The sequence below is a fragment of the Rutidosis leptorrhynchoides genome, chromosome 6, assembly GCF_046630445.1.
Source record: "Rutidosis leptorrhynchoides isolate AG116_Rl617_1_P2 chromosome 6, CSIRO_AGI_Rlap_v1, whole genome shotgun sequence".
Classification (NCBI taxonomy): Eukaryota; Viridiplantae; Streptophyta; class Magnoliopsida; order Asterales; family Asteraceae; genus Rutidosis; species Rutidosis leptorrhynchoides.
The window spans coordinates 363,443,951-363,461,144 of NC_092338.1; the positions used below are offsets into that span (position 1 = coordinate 363,443,951).

General features: G+C 35.4%; 1 long non-coding RNA gene across 1 annotated transcript; it reads left to right on the top strand.

The window, feature by feature from the left end:
• Positions 1 to 6,451: 6,451 nt before the first annotated feature.
• Positions 6,452 to 7,833, top strand: LOC139852075 (uncharacterized). Its single transcript, XR_011760910.1, has 4 exons — positions 6,452 to 6,581; positions 6,728 to 6,832; positions 6,928 to 6,959; positions 7,637 to 7,833. It is a non-coding gene; the product is annotated as an uncharacterized lncRNA (long non-coding RNA).
• Positions 7,834 to 17,194: the final 9,361 nt, after the last annotated feature.

The window sequence follows — 17,194 nt, forward strand, 5'->3', positions numbered from 1 at the left end:
GAATAATACCGCACAATCATCCTTACCTGCCCTCACAGCAACTCAAACACTTCCATTGACATCGCCTTCATCAGGTACTGCTGCTGCTGCTGCTGTTCCCATTGTTACTTTTCCATCATCACCCTCTCGTTTACCACATTTCTATGATGCTTTGGAGCAAGAATATTTCAGTCGTATGTTTTCTAGAGTCAATCTTGATGTTCTTCGACGCACTTCGCTTCAAGCATTGTTTTGTGCTCGTGTTCGATATCCACTTACTTCCTGCTCTTCTCTTTTAAGTCCTCACCGTGATGATGAACATGACGATTCTGATCCTCAGAATAGCCATGAGGGGGAGATAGGAGTAAATGGAGAATATCTATCGGTGAACATTTCAACCAAGGGTGGTGATGTGAGGTCTTCATCAGCTCCACAAGCTCAACAAGTTCAGACGAAATCAGAAATGGTTTCTGTACATGATGAAATTGATGATAAGGAGCCTGAGCAAGTTATAATTCCAATTGTTCATAAAGACGCTGATAGTGGACTAGTAGATGAGGATTTGAACTTAAGTGATTTTTATCTTGAAGAGACGGATGATGATGGGTTTGTCATCTTAAGCAAGTTATCTTCAGTATCTTCAATTCCGGAAGATGTAGAGATTGTAGATGAAGGGAATCCTGATCCAGTAATAGAAAGTGATGATGAAATGGATTCTTCTGATGACGATGAAGAAAATCTTTATGTTGATCCAAATGAAGATGATATCTTTGATCATATTGAAGATGATGATGTTCCAAATGATGATGCAACAAATCCTACTGATCATTCATCGAATTCTACACCCTCATCGAGTTCACATCCAACAAATGCTAATGAAAGCTCAACTCCTGGTACATCTACATCAAGTGAAACAGTAAATTCCAGATTCAAATACAACCATGGAATATTCTTTGAGAATCAGGAACAAAGATTGTTATTGGGAGTTGAACATGATTTTATAACGTTACGAAACACATTCATCGAAGAAAATGCTTACAAGATCTTCCGCATCAAAGATACACCAAGGAGTAAAAGGTTTACTTATATAGGTTCACGATTGCTTTCAGCAAGTGAAAGGAATTGGTATGAGTTTATGTGGAGGAAACATATCAACAAAGAAGAAGAAGATTTGTGGCTTCAAAGAAAATATCGTATTTCAGAAGTGTTGAATATTGCTTGAGTCGGAGTAGAGATAAGTGAAAAGAAAGACGTCATCAGTCAGTTCCACGTTATTAGAGAAGATGAGAAAGAGTACAAGTTCACAGAAGTAGATTTTCATAATCTTGATACGCTTGACATCATTCACATCTACAACTACCTCAGTATCATCACCATTCGACCTTTTGCTAAAGCTCAAGCTTTAGAAGATGTGAAAAGATATATGATGGAGACAATTGAACTGATGAGACGTGAAGATTTTCAAATAGGTCTCGAAGCAAATAGGAAAAAGATTCGAATAACGTGTCCGAATCAATTTACGGAGGGACTGAAGGATATGAGGATGTTTCAAATGCAATTCGAACCCGAAGGGTTTGTATTTGTAAATTCTCAAAAGGAAAAGGTGTTCATTCGTACTGAAGAGCTGAACAAATATTCAGATGGAACACTTAAGGCTGCACTGAAGTATCTTAAAATTCGTCAAAGCAAGGTTGATGACTTTGATACAAAAATGGGTCTTGGAGAGTTTATAAAGCATATCAGAGATCGTTTAAAGCTCCGAATCCGTACAAGACAGTTTGAGATTCTTCGTGGCTAGAGAAAGAGAAGGTATTTCAAGGAAATGGATGAATATCCATTACATGAGGGAGATCCAAGGAAAACGTGGGGAGTCTGGAAAACTTCTAAGCAAATTTCAGAAAATCAAGTAGAAATTTCAAAACCAGATGGCTCATGATGGAAACTAACGTTTGGACCTCTCAAGATTTCACAATAGGATTATATTGTAAAGTTCACATTTAACACTAAGGGGGAGATTGTTAGAACCCCGAAGTTGTATAGTGTTAATGTGAATTAAGCTTAAATGAAGGTTCCTTAGAAGAGGGCTATATAAGGAACCTAAGTAGTCTTAATTAGATAGCCATTGCATTGTAACCGAGTTCTAGAAGCTGTGGAATGTAATTTTACCGATTCTCTCTCATACCGAGTCTTCTTCCTATATACCGAATCTCACTTTATCTTATCTTTTCTCTCAATCTCAACATGATCTGACCTATCACGTTAGTCCACCTACAAACAAGGCACTAACTATAACCCGTTCCGAACCGTTCACCTACAAGTCCCGCAGCAAATAAGCACACACAAAAGTTTAAGTCTAGGCACCTATCTCAAGTCGCCTAAATCCCTTAGACCATGCTCTGATACCACTTGAAACAACCCAACCCGTATTTAAACCGGCCCTTAAAATTTTTCTCTTGAATACATTAATAATTAGGTCCCATTTATGTTTCCAAAAACATCTTTAACACAATAATAAGTTCAATAAGCTTTAAAACATTTAATACATAGTTTAAATATCCGAACGGGCAAACACGACCCGACTATTTTAAATTCCAACAAAACCGAGCATGGTGATTGGGGATACGCTACCCAAATCCTAATATATCCATAAGCACGTCTTCTAAAGCAAACTACACAGGTCCACTAGTTCCCACGCTTACCCGAGCCACCACCTCCATGAAAATCTATAAAAAAGTAAACAACGAGAGGGTAAGCTAACCCTTAGTGAGTGAAAATATACTACATACATATATATGCATAAAATGGACATGCCACATAACAAACCAAAATATCACATACCGGAGCATCCAAGCAAAAAGGCAAGCTAAGCTAAGCATATCGTACGATCACTAAGCAACAAGCTAACAAGATCAACAATAAAGTAAGTTCACCAACGATGATGTGAACAACGCCCATAAGCTACATCCGGAGGGTTAGCTACATCACAACAATACATTAACATATAAACAATATATAAACGTCCAAGGTTAACCCCTTAACCCAATACCAAAACCGATTACCAATTACCAAAATGAAAATTGGCCGAACTACACGAGCCTTAGTAGATCCACATCCACACGAGACTACTATCTTCAATTACACAACAACATCGAGGTTGGCCGAACTATACGAGCCTTAGTAATCCGCAACCACACGAGATCACTACCTCAATAAGATGACCGAACTACACGAGTCATCGTGAATCCGAACTACACGAGACTCACTTTCTCAATAAGATGATCGAAGTTACACGCATAATCGTGAATCCGCATCCAACGTGATCCACTTCTCCAATCACAACTCAATACTAACCCTTCGCCATTGGGGTTGTATAATCCACATCACAAGCATATGTCCAAAGGTAGTCAACCAAAATGCACAACCGTGCTAATTGGACACATACACAAGTCCATCAAATCCACCTATATGTGAAGTGAGCTCTATAGCCGAGAATCACTTCACCCGACCCGCACCCATCCTACACATACATATGCACATAGGATATTAACACTCACCTTGTCGCCTTGATGAATGCTACCGAATAATCCGCAACCCGTCGATGGAATGTACCTATTCCATTATCACAATCACAACAACACAATTAGGGAGGATTTACAAACTAACCAAAATTGACAACTAGTGCAATCTCGACCCAAATGCACCTCCAAGCACAAACCGCGCCCAAACTAACCAATAATCACTAACACTAGTGACAATGGTCCTAATAAGCCAATTAAACCCGAACACAAGTGTTAAACACTTGTCTTGCCCAATTTGACACCAAAACCCTAATTTTGACCCATTTCAAAATTAGTTAACCAAACACACCCAAGCGATTTCCAATACTTCCATAATCACTAACACTATTGATTATACACCATTTACTAGCCTTAAACATGGTTAAATCATTAACCAACCCAAACCCCGCCTTCATCACTTATAAACCCGAATCCTAGTTATTATCTTCCATTAACAACTAGTGGGGTTCCATGTATGAACATACAATCAAAACCCTAAATTTGGATGAAGAACACGAAAACGAAATTCAGAGTTAGAGCTTACCGCTAGTATCACCTTGAAGCTAAGAATGTGGAGAACAAACTTGTCTCTTACGCTTTCGATCAAAACCCGCTTCTTCCTTTCCAAAAATCCCTTTGAACCAATTGGGGTTTGAAGTTTTTGAGAGGAAAATGAGAAGAAAAGGAAAAAGAAATGAAGAAATGAAATGAGTGGATGAGATTAAGATCTCAAATCTGGCTCACACGTGAAAAGAACAAAATGCCCTTGAACCTTATTTAAAATTACAAAAATCTGGTACCAGTCGGCCCAGAACGCCGCGCCGCGGCCCTCATCGTCGCGCCGCGACATATAACCTGGTCTGGTGGTTGCCTTGACATGCCTCCTGACTTCGAAACTAGTTAATCGCCACGCCGCGGCCCTCTCTGTTGCGCCGCGACCTTCTGCACAGTCTGATTCTGACTCTGAATTTCAGGGACTGAACTTGCCTAACTCTGATTCTGATGTAAATTCTGAAAATGCATAAGTGTTATGTTCACTCTTAGTGGCGCTTTCTGCTGCGCACATTTACTGACACTTTCAGGAACATTTTCTGATACACTAAAATCCGGGGTGTTACACCCAAACCCTAACCCTTATATAAATTAAAGTAAGGAAATCAAAGTTAGGACATACCACTACAATCAAAACGTAGCTAGTGGATAGATGAACAACTTTAATACACACGCTTTGGCCCGAAATCAACTTCTTCTTCCTTGATTTAAGCTTTCTCTCTCTTAATGGGTTTCTCACTCTAGAACCTTAGATGGGAGAGATGATGTGGTTGGTGATGATGTTGAATGTGTTTCAACCACCACACAACTGGCCACTAAAGCCCTAAACTTGTCTTCAAGTGAAAAGACAAGAATGCCCCTCATGAAACTTTAATTTAAAAAAGTAGAAATCTGTGCACAGGAGCAGTGCGCGGCGCGCAAACCTATTCCTGCGCGGCGCGCACGAGGTGTCTGAGCAGGTTCTGACCTCTGTTTAAATACACAATGCAGCCCACACTTTATGTACCCTATTTACACTATGTACAATAATTATTCGGGTCTTACAGTATTACCTAGACTCAGCATACAATGATGTTCCCAGACTTAGAATTATTAAAGTAAACCTATGATGGCCATATATAACAATTAGTGTTTATAATCATATTTTGTCATAATTAAATCCTTAATTATCGAGGGGACTCTACATGAGCAAATAACCACGCAGGCTTGCCTGAGTGGCCACTGAGTTTCCCGATGAAGCACACCACCCGGGTTCGAATCTTGACAAAGCCATTTCGTTCAAAAAGGGAGTGTGACCAGACGGTGTGCCTTGTGCGCAATTCACCTGGTACCAGGTCTCGCGCTCAGAGGGCTTGATTACCCAAGTTTTACCTTTTATGGGGGAGTCAATGTACTCGTTTACAGAGAAGTTTCCTTGTTAATCCAAAGAAGAGAGAGTGAGCAAATTTTAATATACGTTACCAAACTTAATGAACGTGTTTAAAAAATATATATTAATATTAATATATTATATTGTATGGGGGTTAACCATGAGTGAAGTGAATTTCAGAAGGGAATGGAGAAGTAAATTTTTATTTATTTATTTTTTTCTTTCAAAAAAAGTTTGTTATAAATGTCAAGATCATGTGAAAATATGAACATAGAAAAAGACAGTTTGTGATCAATGTTATTATTTTGACCGAAAAATCCTCGAAAAATAACATTCATCACGATAAATGTTATTTGTGATGAATGTTATCAACAATAACATTCATCGTGATGAATGTTATTCTTCGAGCATTTTTTGGTCAAAATAATAACATTTATCACAGAGTATCTTTTTAAATGTTCATATTTTCATATGATTTTAATGTTTATAAAAAAATTTAGAAACAAAAAAGCTAAAAAAAAAATTATTTTCGTTTTCCCTCCTAAAATCTACTTATCTACTTATCTCATTAAAACAGTATATTATATATCATTCTTTTGAGTTATGTTATTTTTTTTATAGTAATCTATAGATTCTATTATATTGCTAAAATGATAACATCATAAAAAAGCAATTTTCTTTGTTAAGAAAAATTAAAAAATAAAAAGAAAAAAAATCTAAGCTATCTTGATGATATCATTAATATTAATTAATTAATTTTTTATCCTCTAATTACCCCTAATAATGAAAAAAAAAACGGACGTCTAATAATACCCCTTATATCGTATGATTCTAACACAACCTTTTTTGATTCTCACACACCTATTTTAACCTTTTACTCTTCTAATAATAACCCATTTCTTTAAATTGGTGTGTGATATATATATATATATATATATATATATATATATATATATATATATATATATATATATACTCCTTGTATCGTAATATAATCATCTTCTAAAATCAAACCTATACGATTAAAGCTGCCTAACACCCTATCAAGAACACCATCGAAAATCTTCATCTTCAGTTTATCATTTTCGTTCTTCTGGGTTCCGATTTCTCAATTCAATATCTAGGTTTTCTTCATCTCACAATTTTTAGGGTTTCTTCATGTTCTATAATGATTTAACTTATGCATTTTCTTTAATGTCTTTTTTACGATTATGCTTCTGTCTGTACATATTACGATTATAGATCTACTTATATGGTTTTAATTTTGAAGGTTTAGGTTTTCAATTGGGAGAAGTTGACAACAACACCCTAAAATATCAAATTTAAAAGTTCATGGTGAAGCTAATTGGCTTTTCTGTCACTAAATTGCCCACAGGTAATCTCACTTTTTCTGCCTTTTCGCCGTCTCCCTCTTTTTCTTGATTAGTTATTTTTCCTTTTTTGGACCTTAATGTTATGTATTTTTGCCAGTGCGATGTTTTAGCTGAAGTTTCTTCCTGAAGGTAAGTTGTAGTGCTTTCTTTTTTGTGGATTTAAGTCGTAGTATAGTTTTTTTTTTTTTTTTTTTCTCTTTGACTTAGGTGGTAGAAGATAGATAAATTTTGAGTAAAATTGGTAAGGTAATAATTTGGTTTCCTGTTTGACTCAAAATGCATATCAGGTGGTAGAAGATTAATGAATTTTGTAGTGATATATCTTTCAATATATGTGGCAATTCATCGTTTTATATGCACATCAAGTGTTTGACAAAATGACCAAATGAATAACTATAACGTCTTAGCGCATGATAATATACATTAGTGTTCGATTTGTATTTTTCTTGGTGATGTCTCTTTCTTTTGGTGCAACTTTAAGACTGTATATAAACTTATTTTTGAAAATAGAGGTAATGAATTGACGTTATTTTAATATGATCTTGTGGGTTTGCAGAGCGCAGATAGTTGTTTGTAGCTATTTATAACCTGGCTAATCGTTGTGTGCCCGAATCCAGTACAAATTCCAACTGGTGTGGTATTATGTATTTTTTTAATCAGTTGCCGGTGTATTGACCTGCCCCAAGTCGTCGTGTACCCACAACTACCCGTTTGATCATTTTTCATCCTCTCAGTTTTTCTATCTCTAGATTTATTGTAGTAATTTCATTTGTGGCATGTTTAGTAGTACTGTTCATATGTTTCAGAAAGTAAAAGATGACGATGCTGCTGTTGTGGATCAACTTAAGGGTATTGAGTCTGAAGTTAAAGGTTTTCTTTCAGTGACACGAAGAATGCTATTAACACAATGTGAGGAGTTCTGTTTTCAAGTTCCCTTTAAAACTTGGAACATTTAAATCTTAAGGCTGCCGAAAAAACCTGGAACATTGACGCCTTCTCCATTGTCCAATACAAATCAATCATCTCTGATATATATTTTTTTTTTGAAAGGCATCATCTCTGAATAATTAAGCTGTTTTACACACCCGCAACTGTTTTATATACATATAAACCAACAGAAAGCACGACTCAAACTTCAAGTCTATCAACCTTTTGAAAGGCATCATCTTTGTTTTACATTCTGAATTTCTATACATATAGAGATTATGATTGATTTGATTTATGATTTAATCATTCGCATTGTAAGTATTCTTTCATGTTTTTGTATTTTATAGGGTTGTTTGTCTACACTGTAACCTTCTATTAGACATAGTGACTCGAGTCAAAATATGCATCATCTTGGCGCACTCCTGGTGTTTGATAAAATGCCTCTAAGAATAATTAATGAATTGGTTGTTTTGAACACTGTTGCAAAACACCCCGTCTCGGGCCGTCTCGACGCCCGTCTCGACGTTTTGGTGACTAGTCCGTCCCGTCTTGAAGAAAACCGTCTAATATGACAGTCAACGGTCAAAATTCGGGTCAAAGTTGAAAAAATCGGGTCAAAGTCGGTCAAAAATTAGAAAAAAAAGAAAATCGGCAAAATTGGTAAAATGTATCGTATTTTAGTTTGAATTTTTTGTATTAAATTAACGATGATAGCAATTATGGGCACAAATTAATTAATTAAAGTTTTTAGCTTTAAAATATGTATACATATATGCATTTTTATACTTATATATTTAAAAGTCAACTTTGGTCAACGTCCGTCTCGACCTCCGTCTCGAACGTCTCGACCTTTTTCGGACCCGACCGTCTCGACCCCGTCTCACGTTTTTTGCAACGTTGGTTTTGAAGAAATAACGTTGCTTAACGAACTCAACTTGCAGGTTTGTATTTGGTTCTCATCTTCTTTTACTTTTACATTATTATAATTATTAATTTCATGCCTCGGTTTATATAATGATTTCGTTTATAGTTCTTGGATATATAACAATTGATTCTTATAGTAAATGATGTTTTTGATCTCTACGAGGAGGTAATTAATACAATGAATATGTAGTTGTTATTTTTGTTGAAAGTTTGAGTAGGTTCCAGTTTTTAATTAATACTGTAATTAAGGTTGTATATCAGGGTTTTAACCATTTGTATACAAATTGATCATGATTGTTGATGTTGTGGGTTTGTATTCATTTTCCCTGTTACTGGAAAAACTCTTAATTAACTTTATATTTTTATCTTGAAACCTTTTTTTTTTTTTTTGAAAAGCTATCTTGAAACCTTTTGTATTTTCATCATCCATATTCCTAAAGTTATGATCATTGTATTTGCAATCATCACTTATGTTTCAATCAAGTTGCCTTTGTTAGTTGTTTAAGCTTTATGACAAAGGTTAATATCAAGTTTTGTTAGTAGCATTTGAAAATTGCAATACGTATTTTTTATTATGGAAAATCCAACTTCTAATTTAGTAGATAGTGAAACTAAAAGTTTCTGCTACTTATTATGCAGGCTTCCAAACCCTCGAGGAGCTAAATTACAGGATATGTCTCCAAAGGTACTATGTATGACATAATTGCAATTGTTACTCATAATTCATTTGGTCTTGTTATAATTAGTTAACAATTACATGAGGGCTTTGGGTCTCTTGAAATGTGTCCAGTACATAGTTTTGATGTGTTGATTGCTAGCAGTAATTAAAGTAGCCCTTTGGTGATATATGTAGCTTTACTGCTCTCTTTGGATTAATCTTACTCATATGAATCATGTACTACGCAGAATAAATCAAGAAAAATTGTTGCGTTTCACAAATTAAATTGTAGAATGATATATTTTATTCTTTATAATAATTTCAAAAAGAAACAGATGATTTAATTTCAATCGGCATTTTGAAAGAATTTTGGCCAAGGATTCCCTATAATATAGGATTAGATATACATGAAGTATAATGCAAAAGTTTTATTTAATTTAGTGTATACAACACATAAAACATATTTGGTTGTGTATGGCTAAAAGTGGTTGTGTACGGATCATCACCCTTACAAAAAAAACAATCCATCATTGATGCATCTCTTTTTTTTTTTCTCATGTTCTTCTCATGTATTTTCTAAACTTATAATTATATCAATATCACATTTCCACCAAGTTTATAATTGATCTTTTTAAACAATGGTTTTTAACCTAACCCGTGAATTCACGGGTCATTTCACTAGTATAGAAGATATTGAGGAGATTGATGTTAATTCCATATTTGTAGGGAGATCACCAGCTTAACGAATTCCATGTCAAGGGCAAATTAGTATTTGTAATCTTCAAATTTGAAGAGAGATACAAATATTAACTAATGACAAAATTGCCCTCAAAATTGCCCGAATTAACGGTTTAAATGTCTTATTATTGCGTATGTTAGTATGAATTCATGTTTCTGTATAAATATCATAATCATAAACGGGCTTCTTTATTGAAATTTAGATTTGTTTTCAGTCTTTAAAATTATAGAGAAGAAGTAGAAAAATGAGGAAGATTGAAATCTTGGGGAAGAAGTTGAAAAATATATATGAAGAAGGTGAAGTAAGGAAGAAGATGAAGGCTTTGTTCCCAAGTTCCATTTTAAAGAGAAAAGAATATGAAGTGAAAAGAAAGTTTAGAGATTTGGTGTTCTTGATATTAATTTGGAGAACAAGGAAAGTGAGTGGAAAGATTATTTAGTGTAATTTTATTTAAAATGCTTCCTCGCAAATTAGAAGGATGTTCTTCCTTCCCTTCATTTCATTTCTTTTATTTCTCCAACAATCTATGGAACAGACCCGAAGACAAAGATTAATAGCATGTTTGGCAAAATTACCTGATGGCTGGAGCTGGAAACTATAAGCTGCTAGATGGAAGCTGAAGTTTTTTAGATATATTTAAGTATTTGACAAATTAACTGGAAATATAAAAAAAAATAGTAAAATGAAAAAAAAAACACGAGTAAAAAACACTTATATATAGTATATATTATCACAATATCAGCTCATCGTCTTCTTCGATATGATAACGTTTACGATCAACAAATAAACATACAATACATATATATGATATACACTAGCTAATTACGATTACGATACCGTTAATGATTTTATCAAAGAATTAAACATATATACATACATACATACATATATACAATATACACCAACTTATTATGATTACAATTGCAATTACAAATTCAGTTACGAATTCGATTACAATAACGACTTTACTACATAAACATACAATACATATATTGTTGTGAAAAGATGTTATCCCAAAAGTCAAAAGTGGATTTTCACATGCTTCATAATTGAAGAATCGTAAATGTACAGATATTTTAGTAGTATATATATCGAGTAAATGTAACCATATGAGGTGCACCATTCTTACATATATATGAAATATATACTCCTCTCTCTCTCCATTACTACTCTTTAATATTTAAGTATTGTATAAGCTTAGGCAAAAGGTAGTAATAAACTACTAAATTACAACAAGTTATCAGCACGAAGTGCTCCGTATAATCAAGGTTTATCTAAGCAAGCACAAGTCACTAATCAAGGTAAGAAATTCTTTAACGATATCTTCTATTATTTATTAGTAAGGTAAATATTATTATCATCATAAGTAAAATTATATTTCTGTAATCTAACTTTTATTAACTTCACTAACATTTATATTTATGTTATTTAAGTTATATATGGTCGGTTATACAGCCTGAATTATATTTCTGTAATCTAACTTTTATTAACTTCACTAATATTTATATTTATGTTATTTAAGTTATATATGGTCGGTTATACCGCCTGAATTATATTTCTGTAATCTAAATTTTATTAACTTCACTAACATTTATATTTATGTTGTTTAAGTTATATATGGTCGGTTATACCGCCTGAATTGTATATGGCCGACACTGTCGCCTAAGTATAATTTATGTTTACTAACATTACATTTATGTTATTTAACTCTTATTAACTTCACTAACATTTATATTATTGTTATCAAACATTTATTTATGATTACTTATGCAACTACTAATCATTATTTATTTCATGCATGCGAATATTTATTCTTAAATTTATTATTAATATGTTTATTCTCTTAATCTTCGTTTTTATACTAAATGTATTTATAATAGTCGTATATATACTAATTATATTCTTTTATTAAAATTATTATTAATACAACGAGTACATAACAGTTTAACGCCAACTAACGACGTTACAACGGTCATATATACATAATGGTTGTTAACGTCAACTGGCGACGTTACAACGACTATATTTTTCAAATATAAAATAAACATCTCCGTTTTCACATTTTCACAAATCAATCTTCATTTTCTCATATTACCACTCTTAAAAAGTTTTTTTTTGTAAAGATGATTGTAACAACCCAAACCATCCAACGACAAAACCACGTGAAAACAGCAAAATAAAAAAAAATATTCCTGAACAGCATGTTGCGCGGCGCGCCATATAGGCCGCGCGGCGCGCCAAAGTGGACTGTCCAAAAAGTTCTTAAATGCGAAAATGTTTGACTAGTTCCCGACGTATTTAGACAAAACGTTTTTAACCGCATGTTCAATATATGAAAACTAGCGCGTTCCATTAATAAAATTTAGTTTACGAAGTGGGGCCCACATTGACCCAAATTACCCTTTAAGTATCAAAATACAATTTTCGACCATAAGACTTTTAATACAAAACAAAGCCGAGCATGGCGATTGGGGATACGCTACCCAATCCTAATAAATCCAAAAGCAAGCCTTCTACGCAAACTATGCAAGTCCTCAAATCCTCGCGCTTACCCGAGCCACCATCCGCATGAAATCTATAAAAAGAGTCAACAACGAGAGGGTAAGCTAACGCTTAGTGAATGATAATATACTACATACATATATATATGTATAAAATGGACACGCCACAAAATAACAAATACCGCATACCGAGGCATCCATATAAGGCACTACACTAAGCATACCGTACGATCTCTGAGCAACGAGCTAAAGATACAACAACAATATAAGTTCACCAACGACGATGTGAACAACGCCAAATAGCTACACCCGGAGGGTTAGCTACAACACAACAATACATTAATATATAACAATATAAACGAACAAGGTTAACACCTTAACCCAATACCGAGAACCAAATACCACAATGAAGATTGGCCGAACTACACGAGCCTTAGTAATCCGAAACCACACGAGATTACTATCTTCACAACATCGAGGTTGGCCGAACTACACGAGCCTTAGTAATCCGAAACCACACGAGATTACTACCTCAATAAGATGACCGAACTACACGAGTCACCATGAATCCGAACTACACGAGATTCATTTCCACAATACAATAAGATGACCGAAACCACACGCGTCATCGTGAATCCGGATACACACGCGATTCACTTCTCAACATTATACCCTTCGCCATTGGGGTTATATCAACCACATCACAACCACGTGTGATAATGTACACGCGAACGCGTACTTCGCCAAAGATGGTCAACCAAAACGCACAACCGTGCCAATTGGACACATACAAAAGTCCATAAAATCCATCTATATGTGAAGTGAGCTCTATAGCCGAGAATCACTTCACCCGACCAGCACCCATCCTACACATACATATGCACATAGGATATTATCACTCACCTTGAAGTCTTGAAGAAAGCTTCCAAGTAAACCGCAACCCGCCAATGGAAAATACCTATTCCATTATCACAATTACAACAATACACTTAGAGTGGATTTACAAATCAACCCAATTCGTCACTTAGTGTAATTTCGACCCAAATGCACTTCCAAGTACAAACCGTGCCCAAAACTAACCAATAATCACTAACACAAGTGAGAATGGTCCTAATACGCCAATTAAACCCGAACTCAAGTGTTAAACACGTGTCATACCCATTTTGACACTTAAACCCTAATTTTGACCCATAAGGTCAAAATCTCACCATTTACAAGTTTTAACACCAAAACACATTTAACTCGGTTTAATACTTCAACTTAATCCATTTTAAGTTTATAAACCTCATTAAATCGCCAAATGGGTCATAATCACCACCAAACCCTAATTTGACCCAAAGTCACAATTAGTCAACCAAATAACCTTAAATGGGTTTCAATACTTCCATAATCACTAACTTAAGTGATTAAACTCAATTTCAAGTCCTAAACATGGCCAATTAGTTCACCAACCCAAAATCCACCAACAATTAACAATAAACCCAATTACTAGCATCACTAAACCCATTTCATCATCTAAAAGGGTTTTTCATCAAACTAACTCAAACCCTAACTTGGATATCAAATCAAATAGATGAAATTCGGAGTTTGAGCTTACCAATACTATCACCGCGTAGCCAAGAACGAGAGGAACAACTTTAGAACTCGAGCTTTGATGAGAATCCGCTTCCTTCTTCTCTAAATCCACCTCTCTCTCTCTAAAACTCTTACTCTCTCACTAGATAAGGTTGGGAGTGTTTGATGAGTGAAAATGTGATCCAAACTGATCAAAGGATCAGTTTTGATGACCCCAAACCGACCCCAAGTGAAAAGACCAAAGTACCCTTCATTTAGACCTTTTAAAAGGCTGAAAATTGCATCAGACGGGTTCGGCGTGCCGCGCCGAAAGGTGGAGCGCCGCTCCAACCTTCAGGTCAGTTTTCAGTTTCTTGTTTTGGCCATAACTTTTTGACCGTAGCTCCGTTTTTGATGAATCAAATATCGTTGGAAACGTGATAAGATTTCCTTTCCAATGGTAAGGCTTTGGAACATCAACACAAACTTTATTTGGGGTTGAAAGGATACGTACACACCTTGTCACTTCAGACAACGTCCAGTTTCCTTCGGCGTCCGAGCAAGCAACACGTAAACTTCATACACGCATCGTACACCATAAATACATTATGTACAATAAATATTTGGGTCTTACAACTCTCCCCCACTTAAACTCGATCACGTCCTCGTGATCTTCTCCACTTAACCAATCCGGACCTACTCAACGATCCTCTCTCAAGTCCCAATACGAACTTTCCTAGACAATTCTTCCCAATGGATCACTTTTAACAACTAAAATCGTCAACCGTGATTTATCAAAACCACAATCCGAGCACTAAAACCTGCTCAATTTCCCATATCGGGAAAAACTCAACCAACCTCGTACCGAGATATAAATTCCTTAGCGTACCTTTACCACGGACTACGCTAAAAGTGACCAAGTCTCAACCTAAAGTCAACAATCCGAACGTTGAAGATCGAACCACATGAATCCTCACGGATTACTCTTACCACTAAACATCCTTTGTAGTGCGCAATACAACCAATACGCCACTATCCTAACATCATAAGCAACGACTAAAACCAAAAGCGCCCAAAACGACTATGGCAACGCTAATCCTAAGGTGTACAAAATCGACGATCGTCACACCTGTAACAACACGTGAGCGAAACACGGCTATCGCAACACTAATCACACAACACACGAAGGCTGGCCGAAAACACACGCGCCCTAGTGAATCCGAACTACACGCGACTCACTACCTTCACCACAATAACAATCGGGAATGGCCGAACTACACGCGCCATAGTGAATCCGAACTACACGAGAGTCACTATCCCGGAGGAATGACCGAACTACACGAGTCATTTGTGAATCCGAACTACACGAGACTCACTCCTCAATTCAATGACCGAAACCACACGAGTCATTTGTGAATCCGCACTACACGAGATTCACATCCACAATACAATGACCGAAACCACACGAGTCATTTGTGAATCCGAACTACACGAGATTCACTTCCACAACATCGAGGTTGGCCGAACTACACGAGCCTTAGTAATCCGAAACCACACGAGATTACTACCTCAATAAGATGACCGAACTACACGAGTCACCATGAATCTGAACTACACGAGATTCATTTAGTTAAGATGACCGAAACCACACGCGTCATCGTGAATCCGAAACCACACGCGATTCACAATCTCAACATAGGAATGGTACTCGCATTTCCCACCGGTACTCGCATTTCCCGATAGTGTTATACCATACCGACATAACACTACTCCCTTGATGAAGTCAGCGGACCCCGAAGGTCATACTCCACCAATCTCAACACCGGATGAAGTCAGCGGACCCGAAGATCATGCTTCACCGATATAACACTGAAATGTCCCGTTCTTATTGATTAAAAACGTTCCATATTAATTGATTTCGTTGCGAGGTTTTGACCTCTATATGAGACGTTTTTCAAAGACTGCATTCATTTTTAAACAAACCATAACCTTTATTTCATCAATAAAGGTTTAAAAAGCTTTACGTAGATTATCAAATAATGATAATCTAAAATATCCTGTTTACACACGACCATTACATAATGGTTTACAATACAAATATGTTACAACAAAATAAGTTTCTTGAATGCAGTTTTTACACAATATCACACAAGCATGGACTCCAAATCTTGTCCTTATTTAAGTATGCGACAGCGGAAGCTCTTAATAATCACCTGAGAATAAACATGCTTAAAACGTCAACAAAAATGTTGGTGAGTTATAGGTTTAACCTATATATATCAAATCGTAACAATAGACCACAAGATTTCATATTTCAATACACATCCCATACATAGAGATAAAAATCATTCATATGGTGAACACCTGGTAACCGACAATAACAAGATGCATATATAAGAATATCCCCATCATTCCGGGACACCCTTCGGATATGATATAAATTTCGAAGTACTAAAGCATCCGGTACTTTGGATGGGGTTTGTTAGGCCCAATAGATCTATCTTTAGGATTCGCGTCAATTAGGGTGTCTGTTCCCTAATTCTTAGATTACCAGACTTAATAAAAAGGGGCATATTCGATTTCGATAATTCAACCATAGAATGTAGTTTCACGTACTTGTGTCTATTTTGTAAATCATTTATAAAACCTGCATGTATTCTCATCCCAAAAATATTAGATTTTAAAAGTGGGACTATAACTCACTTTCACAGATTTTTACTTCGTCGGGAAGTAAGACTTGGCCACTGGTTGATTCACGAACCTATAACAATATATACATATATATCAAAGTATGTTCAAAATATATTTACAACACTTTTAATATATTTTGATGTTTTAAGTTTATTAAATCAGCTGTCCTCGTTAGTAACCTACAACTAGTTGTCCACAGTTAGATGTACAGAAATAAATCGATAAATATTATCTTGAATCAATCCACGACCCAGTGTATACGTATCTCAGTATTGATCACAACTCAAACTATATATATTTTGGAATCAACCTCAACCCTGTATAGCTAACTCCAACATTCACATATAGAGTGTCTATGGTTGTTCCGAAA